General features: G+C 42.6%; 1 long non-coding RNA gene and 1 other non-coding gene across 2 annotated transcripts in view; both read right to left on the bottom strand.

Annotated features, from left to right (window-relative positions):
• Positions 1 to 23,215, bottom strand: part of LOC111095507 — an 82,310-nt gene that overhangs the window by 45,665 nt on the left and 13,430 nt on the right. The gene's annotated exons all lie outside the window — the stretch shown is intronic.
• LOC119874875 lies at positions 7,851 to 7,957 on the bottom strand. Its single transcript, XR_005358738.1, has one exon. It is a non-coding gene; the product is annotated as a U6 spliceosomal RNA (small nuclear RNA).

Raw genomic sequence — 23,215 nt, 5'->3', positions numbered from 1 at the left:
CAGTCTCCCCACAGCTCCCTTCTCTCTCTTTCTCTCCCCCTCTGAGGGAATAGACTCAAATACCACTGAGTCCCTTGGAATCCCCACAGCAAGACAGGCTTCCCTCAGTATCATGACGCATCTGCTCAGGAAGATGGTAAGACACCTGGAGGTAGGTACTTTTGGATTGTTTCAGTAAAGATCCAGAATCTCCAGTCTGAAAGTCCCTTCTCCTGCCCTAAGGTCAGAAAGCCTATCAGGGAATCTTCCAGCAGAATGCAGCCTCAATGGGGGTGGTCAAGAGTGGAGGCCAGTTTCACCCAACCATCTGGATATGGCCTCTTCAACTTGATCAGGCCAAAATGGGACCTTCTCTATACACCCAGAGAGGACCAAATTCTCAGTGACAGACCATTAAGTCAGAATACCAGTTGAACAAACCCAATAGCCAATGCATTCATCCACAGTGATAGCCTGCTCTTTGTAGACCTGTAATGTTCATGCTCATATGCAGGATCCCTCCTGGTACCTCAGTCCCTGAAGTGGCCTAATGAGCATGATACCGGAGCCAATGAGGACTCAGATCCTCCCTCAGGCATGGGGGCACCTGGTGATCTGAGCTACTACTGCTCATTCGCCGCCTGTCCCTTCTCTTCCAGGCCCCTGAACTCTACCCCAAAGTGTATTTTGCCAAATTCATCTCTAGGAACCCTGCTTTTTCTAAAACAGCTCTTTTCCATAATCACTTTTGTCTATTTTTTTTAAGATTTTATTTATTCATGGGAGACACACACACACACAGAGAGAGAGAGAGAGGCAGAGACAGAGAGAGCGAGAAGCAGGCTCCATGCAGGGACATGGGACTTGATCCCGGGACTCCAGGATCACACCCTGGGCCAAAGTCAGCACTAAACTGCTGAGCCACCTGGGCTGCCCATTTTTGTCTATTTTCAAATTATTTCCTTTCCTAGTTGTTATTTTTTGCATTCTAATTGTATTTTGAGCATATTTGATAGAATAAAAAGGATAAATGTAACAAATATAAGTTAAAATGCATATTAAAATGACCACCCCTCAACTCACCAGCCAACTAAGAGCTAGAACATCACCAATAACTTGTATTCACCTACTCCATCCTTCCTCCACAAAATAGCCACATCTTGCGTTTTTGTGTTTATCATTCCTTTATGCAAAAAACCATAAACAAATTCTACAATTCGAGTTATACTCTGCATAGTCTTCTATAGACTTGAATATTTCACTTAATACTATGTTTCTAAGGTGCGTTCATGTTCCAAATAGCTGAGTTTGTCCATTTAATTGCTGCATGTTATTTCTCTGTGTAAAAGTGTATCCTGGTTTATATATCCATTCGCCTGTCTACAGACATTGAAGTTGTCTGAGTTGTTGAGGACTTTGTGCCATTCTAAACATGCTGCTATGAACATTTCTGCACATGTCAGCACACATGTGATGCCCATATGCAAGAGGCTCTCTGGGGTCTTTACCTGGAAAGGGCATGCCTGGGTCAGTGAATATTCAAATGTTCAACTTCAGAAGAAAATATCTAATTGTGTTCCCACATTCTCTCATTAAGTATGTGGTTACCAGTATTATAGCACCCCATTACTTGCTCCTCAATGTTTAAAAGGATTGATAATAAATTGGTACTCCCGCCTGTGGCATGCAGTGTCTTGCTGTGGATGGAGTATGCCTCCCTGTCAAGAGACTTGCATTGACCAAGGGAACATGAAAAGAAGTGATGAGTACCTTATCTAAGCAGCAACTTTAAGAGCCACCACAAGGTTCTGCCTTTGTTCTTTTTCCCCCGCTCTGCCATGAGATTATCATGTCTTAGAGGGGGGCTGTTCCACCACTCTGGACCCTTGGATAAAGATACATAGAATAGAGCTGTAGTCATTCTAGGTGACAAAAGTTATAAGGAAGAAATAAACCACTGTTATAAGCCACTTAATTTGGGGGCTGTTTGTTACTGCATCATAATACAGCAAAACCTGCCTGACACAAGAAATTCAATGAAAATTTACTGAGCATCTCTCACATGCCAGGCACAGTGCTGGGTTCTGTGAAAGCAATGATGGCCAAGATAAACAAGGTCATGGCCTCCTGGGGTTCACACTACACAGGCAGAAGGTCCCAAAGGTCCCTCAAGATTTTCGTGTATAACTCCCAACAGCAAACTCCTCAGTTAAGACTCCTTCTGTCAGACAGGGTGCACTTGATAGAGAAATATAGAAATTTGTGGATTTTCATATACAGAAGTCCAGGATTTAAACCTGAAGTAGAGATGGATCCAGGAGCAAAAATTATTATTAGGGCCCATTCTCTCTCTTTCTCTCTCTCTCTCTCTCTCTCTCTCATTCTTTCTCTCTTTACTGTTTTCCTCTGGGTTTGTCCCAGTGCTCAGACACCAGTCGATCTAGGCTACACCTCCCTAGCTCTAAGACCACCAATTCAATCCAAGTCCTGGGTCCTGACTCCCAGAGCCAGATTGGCCCACAAGCCCATCCTTGAACCAATCAATGTCCAGGGAGATGGGACACACTGATTGGTCCAGGCCTGGGTCACATGCCACCCCTGGAGCTGGTGAGGAGGTCACTCTACCCAAACCCTGTGGGCCAAGAAGAGAGTAGGAGGTGGATACCTTCAAGAAAAATCAGAGGACTCTTACCAGAATGGAAAACAGATTCCAGACAGGCAAACCAGCAATTGCCCTTACCAGTGCTACACTGAAGCTGGCTCCCACTGGTTCACGAGAGATGATCATACACATCTCTTCCAAACTCCACATTCAGTGACATCACATTGGTGATAATAAATCAGCCATTGTGGGAGTGTCTATACCAAAGGAATAGGCAGGCAGGGCACATCAGGGTTTTCATTTCCCCAGTGAGCCAGTTGTCCTGCATTTACCATCACAGCACTGCCCCTAACTCTGATGCTTGCTAGTTACAGTTCTAGCTCTGCCCCACGTCATAGTGTCACTTGGACAAGTCCGTGGACCTCTCTGGGACTGGACTTTTCACAACTGTAAAGTGGGGAAGTTGGGCTCACTCCTTTCGAAGTACCTGCCTCTCTGACAGCTGTGAATCTGTAAGACCCCTGAAAGGAGGTGTATGTGTGCACGCATGTGCATTCGCACAAGTTTAAATTTGCCTTCTCTGCATCAGAAATCACAAATGCAGGCATTGGCTATAAACTCCAATATAATTTGGTGAGCTGTACCTCTTCACTTGGGCTATTAAATCATTTCCCCTCCAAAGGTACACATGTTACGGCATAAGGAGCAAACTGTTGACAGATGGTGGAGAAACTTCACAGGCCCATAATTGAGACTTATTTTCATACATTTGTGCCAGTTTGAAATCTAATTGCCAATAAAACAATACTGTGATACTGCCACGTCTAATACCTCTGCCACTCTCCAAAGTTACACTTGAATCCACTAGTAAATTCCAATCTCCCAGAGAAAAATATTTCCCCCTCTCCATCGGAAAAGCAGAGCTATAAATCCATGTACAGTGGTTCATTTTCAAATGCGAACCTCCTTTCCCTGGTCCCCAAAGAGCCCTCACTCGGCTAATGTTAGTGCCTGCCTGAGAGCAGTAGATATTCTTTGTTTACTTGACAGAAGCACAGATGTGGCTTAGTGAATCTGTGATGAGGTCTTTTGCAGAGAAATGCTTTGATGGGCTAGGTTACCCTCCCTCTTCGGAGTGACCCGGTACCACGTTTGGAGATATTTTGTGCCTATAGCATAAAAGTGGCCAGAGGCCCATCACTGCCCACTGAGCAAGAGAAGGTGGAGGAATCCAGAACCACTCCCCTCCTTGCTTTTCTGTTTTCACTCTCTTGATGAAAAGGTTTGAGGATATAGATCGATCCAGATCAATCGAGACTGTAAATAAAAAAACAAGCTTTCAAGGGCTGGGTTCATTTGTGTCTACTGAAAAACACAACCTGTCACCTCAAACCACAAGCCTGCTAGTAGTAGTAATGGCCATTGTTCACAAGTCAGAGCTTTGCCAGTTGACAAAGAAATCGTTATTGCGGGCTGAGTCCGTGCCAGGTCTATGCAAAGCCCAGAAATGGTGTAGTAAACATGGCAAATATGGTCCTTGCCTCCATGGTCTTCACATGATCCCTGGAGGGGTGTTATTATTTTCCCTATCTTATAGACAGTAAGCTGAGGCTCCTAGTGGCCAAATAATTCTTCCTCCAGGATGCACAGCAATTAGGGGAGGGGTGACTTAGTAGACTTGGAAGATCTGACTTACCTCTCCGTTCAGTTATGTTATTATAGGGATTCAGTGAAAGCTGTACTTATTTGGGTGGCTCAGTCGGTTAAGCATCTGACTCTTGCTTTCAGCTTAGGTCATGATCTAAGGGTCATGAAATCAAGCCCTCAGTGGGGCTCTGTGCTCAGCACAGAGTCTGCTTGAGACACTCTCCCTCTCCCCTCCACCCCCCTCTCTCTCTTTCAAATAAATAAATAAATAAAATGTTAAAAAAAAAAAACAAAAAACAGGGCAGCCCCTGGGGGCACAGCGATTTAGCGCCGCCTGCAGCCCAAGGTGTGATACTGGGGACCCAGGGTCAAGTCCCACGTTGGGCTCCCTGCATGGAGCCTGCTTCTCCCTCTGCCTGTGTGTGTGTGTGTGTGTGTGTGTGTGTGTGTGTGTGTGTCTCATGAATAAATAAAATCTTTAAAAGAAAAAAAAAAAAAAAAAAACAGAGTAGCCTGGGTGGCTCATTGGTTTAGCACCACCTTCAGCCCACGGTGTGATCCTGGGGACCCAGGGTCGAGTCCCATGTCGGGCTCCCTGCATGGAGCCTGCTTCTCCCTCTGCCTGTGTCTCTGCCTCTCTCCCTCTCTGTGTGTCTCTCATGAACAAATAAATAAAATCTTAAAAAAAAAAAAAGGATTCAGTGGAATAGTTAACTATTGAAGCTTTAAAAGCTTGGTTTCCGGGATCCCTGGGTGGCGCAGCGGTTTAGCTCCTGCCTTTGGCCCAGGGCGCGATCCTGGAGACCCGGGATCGAATCCCACGTCAGGCTCCCGGTGCATGGAGCCTGCTTCTCCCTCTGCCTGTGTCTGCCTCTCTCTCTCTCTCTGTGTGACTATCATAAATAAAAAATAAAATAAAATAAAAAATAAAATAAAAACTTTGGTTTCCTTTCTCCCACTCCAGCCCCACCTCCACCTGTAGTCCTTGTTCTTCCACTTGGGGCTACCTCTCTACATCTCCCTCACCTTCTATACACAGGTCTTCAAACATGTGAAGGTCATTATACAACTTCCTGGAGGCTTCATTTTCCATGCAAAATAATACTCATTTGCTTCACACATTCCCCAAATCATGGCCCAACATCTAACCACTGCTTCTCAAACTGTAGTGAACACAGAAATCATTCAGAGAACTTGCTGAAATGCAAGCTTCAGCTCAGAAGGTCTGGATGGGGCCTGAGACTCGCATCTCTAACCAGTTCCCCCAGGGAGTTTGGATGCTGCTGATACATAGACCACATTTAGAGTAGGAACCTCAGAGCACAGACCTGTGCTGCCCGATATCCACCGGCCACATGTGACTATAGAGCATTTGAGATGTTGCTCATGCCAGTGAGGAACTCAGTTTTTATTCATTTAATTTTAATTATTTAAATGTAAATTTAAAAAAATAAAGCATTATAATTAAATTTAATTAAACTTAATTAAAATTAAAGTATTAAACATTTTTCCATTAAACACAATTTATTGTTTTGGTGGGCCTCTATTGTATTTTAACCAGTGAAATTTAGCATATGAATTGAGATAGGCTGGAAGTGTAAAATATATATTGGATTTCAAAGACAGTACTTGGGGAAAAAAGATTGCAATACCTCATTAAAATTTATTTATAGGGACGCCTGGGTGGCTCAGTGGTTGAGCATCTGCCTTTGGCTCAGGGCGTGAACCCGAGGTCCTGGGATTGAGTCCCAGATCAGGGTCCCCGCAGGGAGCCCGCATCTCCCTCTGCCTATGTCTCTGCCTCTCTCTCTGGATCTCTCATGAATAAATAAAATCTTTTTAAAATTTTTTTTTTATTTTTATTTATTCATGATAGTCACAGAGAGAGAGAGAAAGGCAGAGACACAGGCAGAGGGAGAAGCAGGCTCCATGAACCGGGAGCCCGACGTGGGACTCGATCCTGGGTCTCCAGGATCGCACCCTGGGCCAAAGGCAGGCGCCAAACCGCTGCGCCACCCAGGGATCCCTAAAATCTTTTTTAAAAAGTAATTTATTGGGCAGCCCAGGTGGCTCAGTGGTTTAAGCGCCACCTTCAGCCCAGGGTGTGATCCTGGAGACCGGGGATCAAGTCCCACGTCGGGCTCCCTGTATGGAGCCTGTTTCTCCCTCTGTGTCTCTGCCTCTCTCTCTCTTTGTGTCTCTCATGAATAAATAAATAAAATATTTTTTTAAAGTAATTTGCTTATATTAATACTGAAATGAACATGTTTTGAATATATCGGGTTACCTAAAATCTATTATTGGCTACCAGAAATTTTTAAATTTTAAATAGATGATAGAGTGAGTGAGTGAGAGAGCTTACATCATATTTCTACTGAACAACCGTGGTCTAGATCATTCACCAGCCTGAACATCTTTTGTTTGTCTGAGCTCCAGCTATCCACATTCCCCATGGTCTGGACGCTATACTCACACTGACACATCCTGAGGTTATTGGGTTGTTTTACATGAGTTTGAGGGGCAACCACATACCATCAATCGCATTCTTTTTTTGTCACCTGATACTCGTCAGCTCTCCCCTAATGTCCCATGGGTGGTCTAGGCTGGTGAGCAGTTACCATTCTTCTGACAGGACAGTTTGCCCTAGTCAGTTTCTCCTGCTTGTTTCAGCCCATTCCTCCTACCAGTCAGGGTCTCCCCTGCATCTCAACTCCATCATTCAACATCTCTCTGTCTCTCTCTCAACCTCACAGCTTCCTCGTGTTTGATTAGCTTGCCCTTGTGACTTCAACAGGGACAGCAATTAAATCGTTGAAGGGGACAGGCCACATCTAGAGACTAATCGCTGGCCCCCCAGAGTCCTGCTTCCAGGGTGACAGCAGCCCATTTATCAGCACCCTGTGGGTGCTTGACGGCACTCTGCCTATCTGAGAATATCACCCACCCCAAATCTGCAGGACAGTGTCAGTTTGTCTACCACTCAGCTAAATTTCCATTGCCAGAAAACTGCCCTGGGGAAATAAGCATGTATGCATGTGAAAACACAACCACAAGGAAGTTCAAGACAGTGCCACTTAGAATAGAAAGTAGTAAGGAGCAACTTACATGCTGTCAATACTCAGGAACTGTTTAAAACTGGTAAGTCCTGGGGCAGCCCGGGTGGCTCAGTGGTTTAGCGCCACCTTCAGCCCAGGGTGTGATCCTGGAGTCCCGGGATCAAGTCCCGCATCAGGCTCCCTGCATGGAGCCTGCTTCTCCCTCTGCCTGTGTCTCTGCCTCTCTCTCTGTGTGTCTCATGAATGAATAAATAAATTAAAATGTTAAAAAAAAAACTGCTAAGTCCTTCTGCTGGAGTGACCTACACACACTTTTTTTCAAATGGTGTTATAGGAAAACATTAAATGACATGGAACATTGTCCTTAATGTATTTAAGTGCTAAAAGCATGTAACCTAACAGTATATAAAGAATATTATTTTCAAGTATGTATGGTAAAGGTGGTTATCTCTCAATGGTGGAACTGAAGTCACTTTTGTTTTCTTTATGTTCTGCTTACATTGTCTGATTTAACACTTACTTGTTTAATACTTGGGATTATTGGCATTTTATTTTATTTTATTTTTTAAAATATGGGATACTTCACAAATTTGCATATCATCCTTGTGTAGGGACCACACTAATCATTTCTGTATCATCCCAATTTTAGTAAATGTGCTGCCAAAGCAAGCACGGGATCACTGGCATTTTACAAGAGACTGAAATCCAGTCTCAGAGAGGTTACCCAGTCTGTCCTAGGCTCCTCTGCAAGAAGCACAGGGCCATGGAGGATCTAGTCTCTTGCTGGTAAATGGTAAAGCCTCAGGTTCTTCCCCCATACCTGCTGCCACCCTCCTAAGGGGTGAGGTCTGGAGGGTCCTGCAAGTACAGGATATACAGATTTCAGCAAAATGTCTAATTATAGCCTATCTTCCCAGTTGTGCTTTAAGTCTACACCTTCTTGCCTAGTTGAGGATATGGCTTCAGCTCTCTTTCCTCTCTCTCCCACGAATCATGTTCCTCCTCTCAACAGGATCACTCCTATCAACATATGAGCAAACTCTTAAAAAAAAAAAAAAAAAAAGTAGCCTTCCCTAACCCCATTTTTCCCTCCAGAGACCACCTCACTTCTCTCCTTTTACAACAAAAATTTCTCTCCTGAAAAAGGAACACACAGGAGTATTCAACAAACAGTACCAATTATTAGGTACCCCAACAAACATGACAATGAGATGATGGGGTGGCCAGCTTTGCTCAGAGCCCATGTAGCAATGCACAGAGCACTCTGCCGTTTTACACCTGACCCCTATGGCAAGTTAAGAGCTGAAGTGGCAGGAGCAGCTTCAAGCCCATGGCTCCTGGTTCCCAAAGGAAATCTACACAAAGAATATGATGAGACTCTGGGGAACCAAGACTCTGAATACACCCCAACTCTTTAAGAACAACAGCAACAGAATGAGTCAGAACGCAGAGAAGTAGTCAAAGATATAAGAGAAGACAATATTCTAAAATAAAGATATATCTGAAATTGAATTACAAAGGGTAATTTCTCCTCTCAGAACAATTCACTCAAGAAGTCAAGACTCCAATGGGCAGAGAAATCGAGTCAGCTACAGGGGGGCACAGTCAGGCTGCCTGCATGCTCCTCTCTGCAACAATCAACGCCGAAAGATGGAAAAACAGGGATCCCTGGGTGGCGCAGCGGTTTGGCGCCTGCCTTTGGCCCAGGGCACGATCCTGGAGACCCGGGATCGAATCCCACGTCGGGCTCCCGGTGCATGGAGCCTGCTTCTCCCTCTGCCTGTGTCTCTGCCTCTCTCTCTCTCTGTGACTATCATGAATAAATAAATAAAATCTTTAAAAAAAAAATTTTTAAAAAGAAAGATGGAAAAACAACTCTTAGAGAATTTAGGGAGTGGGGGTGAGCAGAATGTGACCCAAAATGTTTATTAACCCAGGTGAGGTGTCATCACATATAAGACAACAGAGAAGGTCTCAGAAAGATAGCTCCCATCAAACCCTTCCTAGTAAATGAATCCAAAAGAGGTAAAAAAAAAAAAAAAAAAAAAAAGAAAGAAAAAGAAAAAGAAAGAAAAACTCGTGAGTATAAGGGCTGTGCTGTACAAGACCTGGCAGTAAAAACTGAATGCAGTTAACTACAGAGCAGAATCTAGGACATGTGAGAAACTGAGGTTAAAACAGTATAGGTCGTGACAATGTCAAATCTAATATAACAAACAAAAATCAGAAGACACAGGGAGAGGAGGGAAAGGTGGAGCAAGTCTGTGCATCCAGAATCCCTGCTATGCTGTGGATGTTAAGAGTCAGTCCTTTCTACAGCTCAGCTCTGTTGGTAATTCCCCAAACATAGTGCCATCAACTCCTCAGGCTCTCCTGGCCCCAAAGTCTCCATATTCAGCTTCACCCACAGTCAGTTAAATGACTTACCCGCACTTTTCTTGAGAAGCCAATTTTCCCAAATCCAGCTCAGTGACCACGTTCTGATTAAATGCTAGACCTGGGGCAGCCCAGGTGGCACAGCGATTTAGCCCTGCCTACAGCCCAGGGCATGATCCTGGAGACCTTGGATCGAGTCCTACGTCAGGCTCCCTGCATGGTGCCTGCTTCTCCCTTTGCCTGTGTCTCTGCCTCTCTCTGTGTCTCTATGAATAAATAAATTTTTAAAAAATAATAAATAGGCTTAAAAAATGCTAGACCTAAAAAGGCTAAAAGAGCTCCAAGCTTCCTAAGAGACAGGGGTCCCCCACAACTCTAGTTTTGTCCCACCTGAGATCTTGCCCTCCCCCCAGCTCCAGGGCTCCCTCCATACAAGCCCCGTCACTCTTGCCAATATATACCTTTGCCAGTTCCTGCACTCCTCAACACCCTACCCTCCCTACCTTCTCTTACACCTCTGACTCCATACTTAAGGAGAAGGGGTCCATTCCTCAGTGCCCACAGCCACCTGCAGACCACTGTCCCCCTGCAAACAATCCAAAAATCTCTTCTTCCACTCCCCAACCTCACCACCATCCTCTTCTACCATGTTTCTCAAAATGTGGTCCACAGATACTAACCCCACAAAATGCTCCATTGATTAAGGGCCCCAGAAGCCTGCATGTTTGGGAATCACAGATCCTATACCTCTGTCCTAAGAATCACCAGATACAAAAGTGTGTTAAAAGTAAGAAAAATCTTGTAGTACAGATACTGGCATTTTCCAGACTTCCTCCTCCATGGAACTCTTGTCACAAAAACCCGTTAACATTTGCTTGAGGGACGCCTGGGTGGCTCAGTGTTTGAGCATCGCCTGCCTTCAGCTCAGGATGTGATCCCAAGGTCCCGGGATTGAGTCCCACATCAGGCTCCCAAGAGGGAGCCTGCTTCTCCCTCTGCCTGTGTCTCTGCCTCTCTCTGTGTCTCTCATGAATAAGTATATAAAACCTTTAAAGAAAAAAAAAATTCGCTTGAATTGGCAATCAATGGAACATACTTTGGGAATCAGTTCTACTACCCTCCATGACCCTACCCTACCACCCTCCACCTTCTCTCACTAACCTAGGAGCCTCACCACCCAGCACAGTTTCTCTTTCTGCTTGCCTGCCTTCTCCACAGTCCTTCTCCACTTTGCCCATTCCACTGGTAGAGTGGAAATGACTTCCTGCTTGCCCAGTATCCTTTATCCTTCTTCTAATAAAAGCACCTCATTTTCTTTTGAGACCATCCTACCCTCAGACCATGTGATTCAGCTCTAAAGGTTAAGTATGACTCAGACCTGGCCAATGACAGCACTGAATTCCCCTGGCCACAGTAGTCATATCACTGATGGGCTGGGAACACCACTCAGGTCAATAAGAATATCTCCAAAGTCTTTGCTGGAGTTTTCAGGGAAAAGGTACTCTGTCTCCTGCTGGCATTGCCCAGCTAATAGGATGTAAGTACAGAGAAGCTGGTGGTCATCTTCCAGACAGCCCGCCTAAGAACTAAACCAACACAGAAGAAAGTGAAGTCTCAAGACATTTCAGAGAATAAAATGGATGGAGCAATGCCTGGTTTCTTATACTCTTCAGTTGTAAGTCAATAAATTCCTTTTCCTTAATCTAGTTGTACTGAGTTTCTGTTACCTGCAACCAACTCAATCATAATAATATTTATTTAATATTTATTATGTTCCATGCACTGTTGCAAATGCTTAACATAGATTTTCTCATTTAACCCTAACAAATATCAAGAAACAGATATTAATATCACTGTATATAACACAGGTGAAGAAATCAACACAGAAGGAAATGAGGAATTTGCCAAAGTCCACACAACCAGTAAATGGCAGACCCAGGATTCAGATCCAGGCAGTTGTCCCTGAGACCACCTTCTTAACCACCAAGCCGTTTACCTCCATCATTAAGGATTCTAACCAGTGTAGCAGACTCATCCCAAATACTGCACCCAATCCTACCCTTAATCAGGAAGGAGTTCAGTGCCTGATTAATTCAGGAAAAGTTGGCCTCAAGTAATCCCAGGCTCAGCTGTATTCCCTCACTGCTCCTCAGAAAACCCTTTCAACCCACTTCTTGTCAACTCCCAACCAAATTCCCCATCTCAGCTGTTCTAAATTTTCTCTTCCCTTTACAGAGGCCCTCTGACATGATTTCTTCAACAGCAACCTTCTCAAATTCAAAATTTGTCTCCAGTTATCCTTCACTCGTCCTCCAACACAACTCCTCAAGTGAGGCCTGGCCTCACTCCTCCCTTCCAGTGCTAACCTGGACTGGGGTCCTTGTCCCTCTCTCTACCGTCCCCTTCCCTGGGATCTCACTCCCTCAGCTTAATTATCCCAATGAAAAAATGGCTTTGTATACAATGAGACAGCTACAATGAGATACTCTAATTATAAAATGCTATCATTATTATATGACGCTATCAACACAAGGAAATAATAGGCAGTGTAAAAAGCAGACAACAGAGTTGTGCATGAAGTAGATTCTGATGTGTAGATATAAACAGGTAAAGAATAAAGACTGACAGAAACCCCACAAAAACACTAATAACAGGTGTCCTTTCTCAATAGAACAATGGGTGATGGTTTGTTTTTGTCTTTCCACTCTTCTTTATTTTTCCAACTTTCAATTTGTATTACTTTTAAGTGAAAAATATTTCAAATATATATAAGATAGACAATTTACTTAATCAAAACTCCTTTAAATTACTATTCTTTATTTCCTAAGTGCCCCAAAATTTTCAAGAACATACATCTGTACTGATGTCTCCACCTTCCTCACTCCTAACACCCCCACATTTCTCCCCTTGGCTTTCTGGATTTTCTCCACAACATTCTCTTAAAAAGCCCCCCCAGAACATTGCCAAGTTAACCGACACATTTCTGAACTTCTACATCAGATAATACTGCTAATCACCATTCACTGTTTCAATGGGATTTTTTTTTAAGTAGTGACACTAGTATAATGAAGCCCCTGAACCTAGACCCCAGTGAGCACCATTCATTGACATACACAAACCCACCTCAAATCATCTTAACCAGTTCATGGGATGAGGAAATCCAAACAGAGCACCACAGCTTCAGAGGCATGGCTGTTTCTAGGAATTCAAAGTCACCTGGACCATGAAGGAGGTGATGTGGGCTAGTGGTAGCCTATAGACAAGAATCCTAACTGCATCATCTACTACAAATAACCAGAAGCAAGACGATAGCCTATATTCCCCTTACTCAAAATAATTATATCTGATGTTTGGGGACATTTGTTTCATCTCCTTCCCATGCACATTTTACCCTGCTCACATGCGGATTTTCAACCAAGCCAAGTATTGCATCCTCTAAGGTGGCAATACAGACACAGCTGAATTTTCATCAGCTTCATCACAGGAAGTAAACATTACACTGATACAGCACTTACAGTCCTCACAGGGAGAGGTCTAGGAGGGGTGTGCAGTGCCTGCCCAGGCTCTCTGCAGCTGCCATTCTGTGGTGGCAGGGCTGTCCAACAGAACTTTCTGCAATGATATGCACTGTACAAAATGGTAGCCATTAGCCACATGTGGCCATCCTTACAATGTGGTTCGTGTGACTGAGTAACCAAACTGTTCATTTTATTTAGTTTTAAATAATTTGGAATGTTTAAAAGCTTTATTGACCTACCACAACATTCAACCTTTTAAAGTCTACAATCAGTAGGCTTTAGTTTATTCACATGGTTCTATAATTATCACCACTATCTAATTATATTTTTAATTTTTTTTTTTTTTTAGAAAGCTCTATACCCCACATGGGGCTTGAACTCACCACTCTGAGATCAAGAGTCACACACTCTACCAATTCAGCCAGCCAGCCAGCTACCCTACCACTCTTTAATTTTTTAACATTTTCATCACTGCCCCAAAAGAAACCCTGTACCCATTCCCAGTCATTCCCCCATTCTTCCCTCCACCTAGCCCTTGACAACCACTAATCTACTTTCCATCTCTATGGATTTGTCTATCTGGACATTTAATATAAATGACATCATACAATTTGTGATCTTTAGTAACAAACTTCTTTCATTTAGCATAATGCTTCTTTCATTTAGCATAATGTTTTCAAGATTCATCCATGTGGTAGCATATCTCATTCCCTTTAACTGAATAACATGCCGTCATATGGATATACCACTTTTGTTCAATAATGGACATTTGGGATGCTTCCACTTTTTAGCTATTACAAATAATTCTGCCACTATGAACAGTTTCAAAAGGACGTAGGTTGTCATTGGTCTTGGATTTATACCTAGAAGTAGAATTTCATGGTCATATAGTAATTCCATGTATAACATTTTTGAGGAAGTGTACAATTGTTTTCCAAAGCAGCTGTGCCATTTTACAATCCCACTAGCAACATATGAAGGTTCCAACTTCTCCAGATCTTGCAGACGTTTGTTATTGTATGTTTTTTTTTTTTATTACAGTCATCCTATTGGGTGTGAAGTGGTGTCTCATGGTTTCAATTTACTTTTCCTCAAGGATGAATGATGTTGAGTGTCTTTTCATGTGCTTACTGGACATTTGTATATCTTCTTTGGAGAAATGTCTATGCATATCTTTTGCCCATTTTTAACCAGGTTATTTATCTTTTTATCATTGAGTTATGATAGTTCTTTCAATATTCTGGACACAAGTCCTTTATCAGATCTACAATTTATAAATATTTCCTCCCATTCTGTGGGTTCCTTTCATTTACTTATTTATGCTCTTGGAAACATAAAATTGTTTTATTTTTTATTATGGCAAATATATCTGTTGCTTGTGTTTTAGCATCCTACCCAAGTAACTATTGCCTAACTTAATGCCACAAATATTTAATTCTGTTTTCTTCTAAGACTTGTATTTTTTAACTCTTAACTTTTGTAAATGTTATGAGGTAGGGGTCTGACTTCATTCTTCTGCATGGGAATATTGTTTCCCAGAACCATTTGTTGAAAATAATATTCTTCCCCCAATCGAATTATTTTAGCACCTTTGTCAAAAATCAATTGACTGTAAATGTGAGGGTTTATTTCTGGACTCTCAATCCTTTTCCATTGATCTATATGTCTGTGCTAGTACCACAGTCTTGATTACTGTAAGTCTGTAGTACAAGTAAGTCTGTGAGTCCCTTAACTTTGTCCTTCTTTCTCAAGACCTTTTTTGTCTATGCTAGGTTCCTGGCATTTGCACATGAATTTGAAAATAAATTTGTCAATTGGTGGGGAGGGGAAGCCGGCTGGGATTTTGACAGGGATTATGTAGAAGCTGTGGGTCACTTTGGGACTGCCACTTTAATTATTCTAAACCTTAAACACGGGAAGTGTCCATTTATTTAATTTCTTCCTACAACATCTTATAGTTTTAGTTGTACAAAACTCACATTTCTTTGATTAAATTATTCCTAAATATTTTGTTCATTTTGATTCTATTATAAATGGAATTGCTTTCTTAATTTCACTTTCAGATTATCCACTGCTGGTGTATAAAAATTCAACTGATTTTTGTTTTTTGATCTTATATCTTTCAATCTTGCTAAAGGCAAGAGAACCTTTCTTGTCTCTTCCCACTTTTGCTGACCACAAGTACTCTGTGGCTTGTGGTTGCACCACTCCTATTTCTGCCTCCATCTTCACATGGCCTTCTTCCTTGTGTTCCCATGTCTTTTCTGTCTCTTAGCAGGACATTGGATTTGGGGTCCACTTGGGTAATCTAGGATGATCTCATCTCTAGATCTTAATTACATCTGCAAAAGAACTTTTCCCATATAGGGAAATATTTACAAGTTCTAGAATATGGACATAGGAGGGGGCACCATTCAACCCTGTACATTTTCCTTTTTTTTAAGATTTATTTATTTGAGAGAGAGGCCACCAGTGGGAGGAGCAGAGGAAGGGAGAGAGAAAATCCCAAGCAGACTCCACGACCAGCACAAAGCCCAATGCAGGGCTCAATCCCAGGACTCTGAGACCATGAGCTGAGCTAAACCCAAGAGTTGGACATCCAGGTGCCCCTCAATCCCCTATATCTTCTATTCCTAGTTTGCTGGGTGATTTTAATTTATAACAGTGTGTTAGACTTTTGTCAAGTGCTTTTTCTATGTCTTCTAAGCTGATCACATGGTTTTTGTCTTTTTATTCTATTGATAAAATACACTGGTTAGTTTTCAGATAATTAACCAACCTTGCATTCCTGGGATAAATCCCACTTGATCATGTATATGATCCTTTTTATGTGTGGCTGGATTAATATACTAGAATTCTGTTGAAGATTTTTGCATCTATATTTATAAAGGATGCTGTTACGTAGTTTTATTTTGATGTGATGTCTTTGCCTGGTTTTTGTATCCACATAATATGGTACCTGGGTTTATAGAATGTGTCAGGGGTATGCCCTCCTCTCCTGCTATTTGAAGGAGATTATGATAGGTATTAAATACCTTCCAATACCTTCAAATATTTGGTAGAATTCAGTAGTGATGCCATCTGGGACTATTTTCTCTGTGGGGAAATTTGATTACTTTTATAAAAATTTTATTTATTTATTCATAAGAGACAGAGAGACAGAGGCAGAGATAGAGGCAGGCAGAGAAATAAGCTCCATGCAGGCAGCTCAATGTGGGATTTGATCCCAGGACTGCAGGATCACAACCCAAGCTGAAGGCAGATGTTCAACTGCTAAGCCACCAGGTGTCCTGGAAATTTAATTGCTAAATCAATCTTTTTACTTGTTATATATCTGTTCAGATTTTCTATTTCTCTTGAGTCAGGTTTGGTAATTTGTGTCTTTCTAGGAATTTGTACATTTCATCTAGGTTATCAAATTTGTTGATGCACAGCTATTCATAACACAGTTATAATCTGTTTTATTTCTGAAAAATCAATCATGATCTTATTCTCCGATAATCCATTTATTTCTGTAAGATCAATAGTGATATCCCTTTTTCATTTTTTACTATAGGCACTTGATTCTTCCCCTTTTTGCTCAGTCTAGCTAAGTTTGTCAATTTTGTTGATCTTTTCAAAGAACCAACTTTTCATTTCATTGACTTTCTCTATTTTTCTATTCTTTCTATTAAGCTTACTGAGATTTGTTTCATGGTCCAGCAAATATTCTAAACTGGAAAATGTGTCATGTGCACTTGAGAAGAACATGTATTTTGCTTTTGTTGAATGGAGTGTTCTGTAAATAGTTCCTTATTGATCTCTGCCTCATTCTATCCATTATTGAAAGTGGGATATTGGAGTCTCCAACAATTACTGTTGAATTGTCTATTTCTATTTCAGTCTTCCTGGTGGATTGACCCTTTTAACAGTATTAAATGTCCTTCTTTGTCCCCAACAATTTCCATCTTCAAGTCTCTTTTGTATAATAACAGTATGGTTAATCCAGCTGCCTTTTGGTTACTGTTTGCATTGGGTATATTTTTCCATTCTTTGCTTTCAATCTATGTGTATTTTTGAATCTAAAGAGTATCTCTTTTAAGACAGCCCACCAGCTTTTTATAAGTAAATACCAAATATGATATCATTTCACAATATCATTATCACACCTAAAGCCTCCTAATATCATCAAAATGCTCAATCAGCAATCGGCATTTATTCTCAACTTCCACCCTCATGGACTTCTGGACATGGTGCCCTCCTGGTCTCCTGTTATATCTCAAAGCACTCTCCTTTCTCAAGGGCTACTCTAGCCTAAACCTCCTGAACTTTCCTCTCTTCCCCAGAGACTCTGTTCTCAGCTCTCTGATCTGTCCCCACATCCCCTCAGGCATCTCATCCATTTCTAGAGTACCAAAAATCAGCTCAACACAGGAGACAGCCCAGATTTGCTCTCAGCCAGGACTTTCACACTTCTAACTGCCTGGTGAAACATCTGTATGGGAGCCTCCACCCTTCAAACTTCACATTTTCCCAATTTTATTGCCTCATCTGGTGCCCAAATATGCTCTTCTTGCAACTTCTCATCCTGGTTACTCACCACCATCCTCCAAGTAAGCTACACTCAAAATTCCCATCACCTTGGTCACTTGCCTACCGCTCCACACCCTCCTGCCAATTCCGTCAATACCTGCAACTGCGAAAGCCTCTCTGGTAGATCCCTGGGGTTTGGGAATCTCATAACTCATCCTTCCTTCAGGAAATTCCTATCATCACACTAATGCTCGACTTGCCTCATCAGCAACATGTCCTCAATGAAAATTTACTTTCACGGAGCCTTAGGTTTGTATAGGGTTTAGTATATCCTATTTGAGTCACAAAATGCACAAAAGGAAGTGATGGCCCAGAGCAGTTAATTTAGTTACCCAAGGACACTAGCCATCAACTGGAGGAGCTGAGACCTCAACTAGGTCTACCCATCTCCACGTTGTTCCATCCAGCTTAGCAGTGTAAATTACCCCACCAGCCTTTTGGAGGGAGCAGAGATGACTAAGCCACAGTCTCTTCTCTGCCTTCCAGGAGTTCACGAGTTTGGTGGGAGTTGAGCCACAAATAGAAAAAGGTCTACTTTCTTAAAAGGATTTAAAGCCCAGCAATGAGAGCAACAGAAGAGACAGAGAAGGATTCCCTATGTGCTTTAGGGTATTATTTTTATAACATAATTATCAATGATGGGCCTGGGGCCTATGTCCAGGATTGGGGGACCAGCCTATAAGGGTGTGGCTTGGTAGAGCAAGAGGAGGAGGGGTCTGAGGCAACAGTAAGAAAAGCTAAGGGAGGGTTGTGCTACCAGAACAAACCTTTCGTTTAGCAATGGCTGTGTTTCCATTTGTTTAGAACCTTCATATGTAGAAGTTCATAAAAACGACTGTACAGGGCCTGAGGTTAGCTGAGATCTGAGATCCAGCCTGTTTCTCCAATCATAGACAATTCTTTGTTATGGGCCCTATATAAGCACTTTGTATACATTAATTCACTTAATTCTCACAACCCTGTGAAGTCAGTTTTTTTATCCCAAATTTACTGGTGGGAAAAGAGGCAAGTAAAGTTAACTATCTCTCTTAAGTTCTGATGGCTAGTTAGTGATAGAGCCAGAGTTCAAACCCAGGCTGTCTGATCTCTGAGTCTATGCCCTAAGCTAAAACCCTACCACCTCCCTATTGGGCCTTCCATCCTTGGCCAGTGGCGAAACCCATTCTAACTGGTTTGTCCACTTCAAACTAGCTCAGTTGTCTCTAAAGTCCTTTCCAGGACAGGAAGATAGAAGAGCATAGTTTGAACCTATGGTTCTTGGTGGTGAACTAGCAATCTCTCTCCCTTGCCTGATGAGATCCCTGTAAAATGACAGTGAAGGAATTTAAAAGGTATAAACCCAATACAATGAAGAGAATGGGGTGGCGCATCAATGTAGCAGTGATTTCATGCATTTCAAGAACACAGAGACTGACTGGAAATTGAGGAAGTAGGATGGAAAATGAGGCAGCCTAGAACATAGGAGAATGGGGTTACAGCCAAGAAGGAAGCTACTCTGCCATGCCCATCCACAGAGAAATTAAGATGCAAAGTTTCCAGGTAAGAAAGGGTTAGGAAGGCAGAATAGGGAATGAAAAGACGAGAGGTTAATCCAAAGTCTTTGTAAAGAACATTCAACCCCACCCTGCTTCCATCGAACCCCATGGGCGGTGGCCCCTATATCAAAGCATGTATCACCCAGTGAAGACCGCACTCTCAGGAGTTGGAATAAACTATCTGGGAAGACCAAAGACAGCTCATGGGATGTTGCAGCCTCCACCTCACAGCATTTAGGCTCTCTCAGGGTAATAGCAATCTCCTGTTTACCCCACCCTCCCTCAATGGGAACCATACAAGCCCTATGTCTTCAAAGCTCCCAACCTACTCTTTCTTAAACTTGGACAATTTGGGATCATCAGACTTTTGAGACAAACTTTACCAACACAGTTGAGTAACCAAAAAATATTAAAAAATACATATATACCCATGAGGAATCTATGAGGAAGACACAGAAGAGCAGAGAGATTCAAGAAGCTTTTTCATTTGAGAAGCAAAAAAAACATAAAACATGAAACCAATATAAAGACTATGGAAAACAGAGCATGAGAGAATTGTTGGAAATTTAAAATGGGATTATCAAAATAAAATTTTCCATAGTAAGGTTTGGAAGAGGGGTGCCTATGTGGCTCAGTTAGTTAAGCATCTGCCTTTGGCTCAGGTCATGATCCTGCGATCCTGCTCAACCTGGAGTCTGCTTCTCCCTCTCTCTCTGCCCTCCCTAGGCTTGTGCATGCATTCTCTCTCTCTCTCTCTCTCTCTCTCTAATATGTAAATAAAATCTTTAAAAAAAAACAATTTAAAAAAAATGGTTGGAAGATAAACTCAAGGAAATTCTCCATGTGGTAAATCAACAAAAAGGTACAAAAATATTTGAATTAGAGGGGCACCTGGGTGGCTCAGGGTAGTTGAGCATCCACCTTTGGATGACCTGAGGGTCATGATCCCAGAGTCCTGGGCTTGAGACCTGCATCAGGCTCCCCATAGGGAGCCTGCTTCTCCCTCTGTCTGTGTCTCTGCCTCTCTGTATCTCTCATGAATAAATAAATAAAATCTCTTTCAAAATAAACAAATAAAAATAGTTGAATTAGAGAATACAGTGCTGAATCTACCGGCTCCAACATTTGACCAATAAGATTTTGAAAAAGAGAGAAGTGAGGGAATCCTCCACAGAGGTCTCATCTGGTAGGCACCAGAGAGGCGTTCAGGGCAGAGAAAACAGCATCCACAAGAAGCAGAGGCCCAAGACAGTATGAGCTATTTAAGGGAACCACAAGCAAGCAGTTCCTAAGAAGGACAGGATCCATGGGAGGAAGGGCAGGGAGATGATATTGCAGAGGTACCACCAGAAAGGCCCTGAATACCACACAGAGGTGTTTGGTCTTTAATCAGAAGGCTTTTGAGGACTTTTTAAGATGAAAGGTAAGATGGTCAGGTTTACAATAAGGGAAGATTAGTCTACAGTCCAAAATATGCAAGATACGCTATTCTGATCAATTGGTATGTAACAAATCACCCCTAATTTAGTAGCTCAAAACAATAGTGCTCTTCTTTTTGCTCACGAATCTGTAATTTAGATAGATTTCAGTGAGGACAGCTGTCTCTGCTCCACGTTGCACCGGCTGGGGAGGCTCCAACGCTGAGAATGATTCAATGGCTTGCGGGCTGGAATCACAAAATGGCTGCTGCAGCACCTACCTCACACTCCTTTGTGAAAAGAGAGAGAGACTGGCCTTCCCAATATTCCCAGCAAATGTCTCCTTGAGTCTCAGGGCATCTGACTGGATCACACAGGTACATCCATGAGCCAATCACTGTGACCCAGGCGATGCAGTATACTGATTGGCCCAGCTTTGGTCACATGGCCTCCCTCCCAACTTGAACTAGAGAGGAGCCCCACCCTAACGTAGACTGGGAGTGGCAAAGGGGAACATCTCCAAATGATGATCTGCAGAGAAAGAGGGATAGAGGCTGGAAAGGCAGACTGACCTCAGGTATGCAGGTTTCTCAGTCTCCCTGTTCCTCCCCTCTCCCTCTGCCTGTTCTTCCACGGAAGCAAGCTCACTGTTGCCATGTCTTGCTGGGTGGAAGGAATGCTAATTCCTCTAACCGGAGCTCTGTACTCAGAAGGGCCATTTACACTCTGCTCAATACGACTGATGAAGCATAAACTAATTAATTCTTAGAGCAAGAGCATCCCTATCAGGTTCTTCCCAAATAGTAATGAATCATTATCAGCCAAAACCTTAACATCTGCTTACTCGATCAATCCACTGCTAGTCACATGCTATTAATGTCATTTGTACTGTTGCCCCGATGCCAGGCAGCCTGCATCCCCAGTCCCCAAGTCTCACTAGGATGTGTGGCCAAAGGACCTCAGGAAGGCAAGAGGATGAGGATTTTACTATGGGCACCCAAGTGCCACTTGATGGGGGGTAGGGAGGGTGTGGCTGTGGGTGCAGTGAAAAAATGACCTATTCCAACTCTTATCATTAGGAAATCTCAGAACTGGGGCACCTGGGTGGCTCAGGTCATGATCTCAGGGTCGTGAGTTCAAGCCCCACATTGGGTTCTGTACTCAGCATGCAGTCTGCTTGAGATTCTCTCTCTCTGCTCCCTCCCCACCCATGTGTGTGCACGTGGGCATGCACGCTCTCTCAAATAAATATTTTTAAAAAAAGAAAGAAAATCTCAGAACTGGAGGGATCTTTGAGCCAAGGGGTTCTTCAGTCTTTTCTTACATACCTCTTTGATGGCAGTGAGCTCATGAGCTCACAAGGCAGCATGTTACATTGTTCTGCACATCTGACTTAGAATTTCTTAGTCTGTGCCCAATTAGTTACAGATTAGTTAATTATATCCAAATTTGAGGCAGCTTGAATGAATATGTCAAATGCTGAAAGAGGAAATGAACAACAGAGGGACAAAAAGGCAGGAAAAAACAAAGCAAGGGCTAAGATTAGCATGCAGAAAGGCAAACCATCCCATTTTACAGAGCCACGAAATTGACATTAGGCTTCCTGTGCTCAAAACTAAGAGAGGAACCATGATCAGTTATAAATACACACATCAGTAAGAGATAGATCAATGACAGAGAGACAAATAGATCGCAAAAAAAAAAAAAAATAGGTTAAAACAACTTGTTACAGAAGTCTGTTTTTCCTGAAAGCATCTGCTCATATTTAACCAAAATCTAATTTCCCTTCAATTTCTACACATCAGTTCAGCTCAACAGACATTTAAGAAATCCCAAGGACCGTTCCATTCCAGAGGCTTCTAGTGCATGCCAGTGATGGGCAAGACATTGGACTATGTGTTCTATGGAGTTTGTCTTCCCCCCAACTTCTACCACTTAATACCCACGTGACTGTAAGCAAGTCATAAGCCTCAGTCTCCTCATCATAACAGAAATAAATAACCCTGGAGTACCTACTTTATAGGATGGGGAGATGTAAATGATGCATGAAGCCCCCCTCCTGTGGAATTAGCCCCACTCTACCCCAGTCATATTGTTAACCACCCCCTTTCACAAACCCTCTGCTCAAGGTCAGGCTAATTGCCTGGTGTATCCCCAGGTTCCAACTTCTCAGTCTTACCTTGCACAAGCTCTGCCATCCACCTGGAATGCCTTTCACCCTACTCTTATGCCCACCTCAATCTCTAAATCTTGCCCACCCTTCACATCCCAGCTCACATACCTGTTCCTATAGGATGTCTGCTGGGAGTCCTACACTGACCCATTCTATTTACTTTCCCCAAACCCACTAGCTTATGTCTGTACCTCCCTCAAGACCAGGGTCTCCAATCAGAAACTCCTTCCTATTCTTTCTCAGGAAATGTAAATATTCTTCCAAATCTCAACTCCTGAGAAAAGGCAACTAAGAAAACCAGGAAAAAAAGTATCATATTCTCCTATGAGAATCAAAGCT

This window comes from Canis lupus, chromosome 4 (genome assembly GCF_011100685.1).
Source record: "Canis lupus familiaris isolate Mischka breed German Shepherd chromosome 4, alternate assembly UU_Cfam_GSD_1.0, whole genome shotgun sequence".
Taxonomy (NCBI): domain Eukaryota; kingdom Metazoa; phylum Chordata; class Mammalia; order Carnivora; family Canidae; genus Canis; species Canis lupus.
The sequence above is the reverse complement of the archived record's forward strand: the minus strand, read 5'-3'. Positions and strand labels throughout refer to the sequence as shown.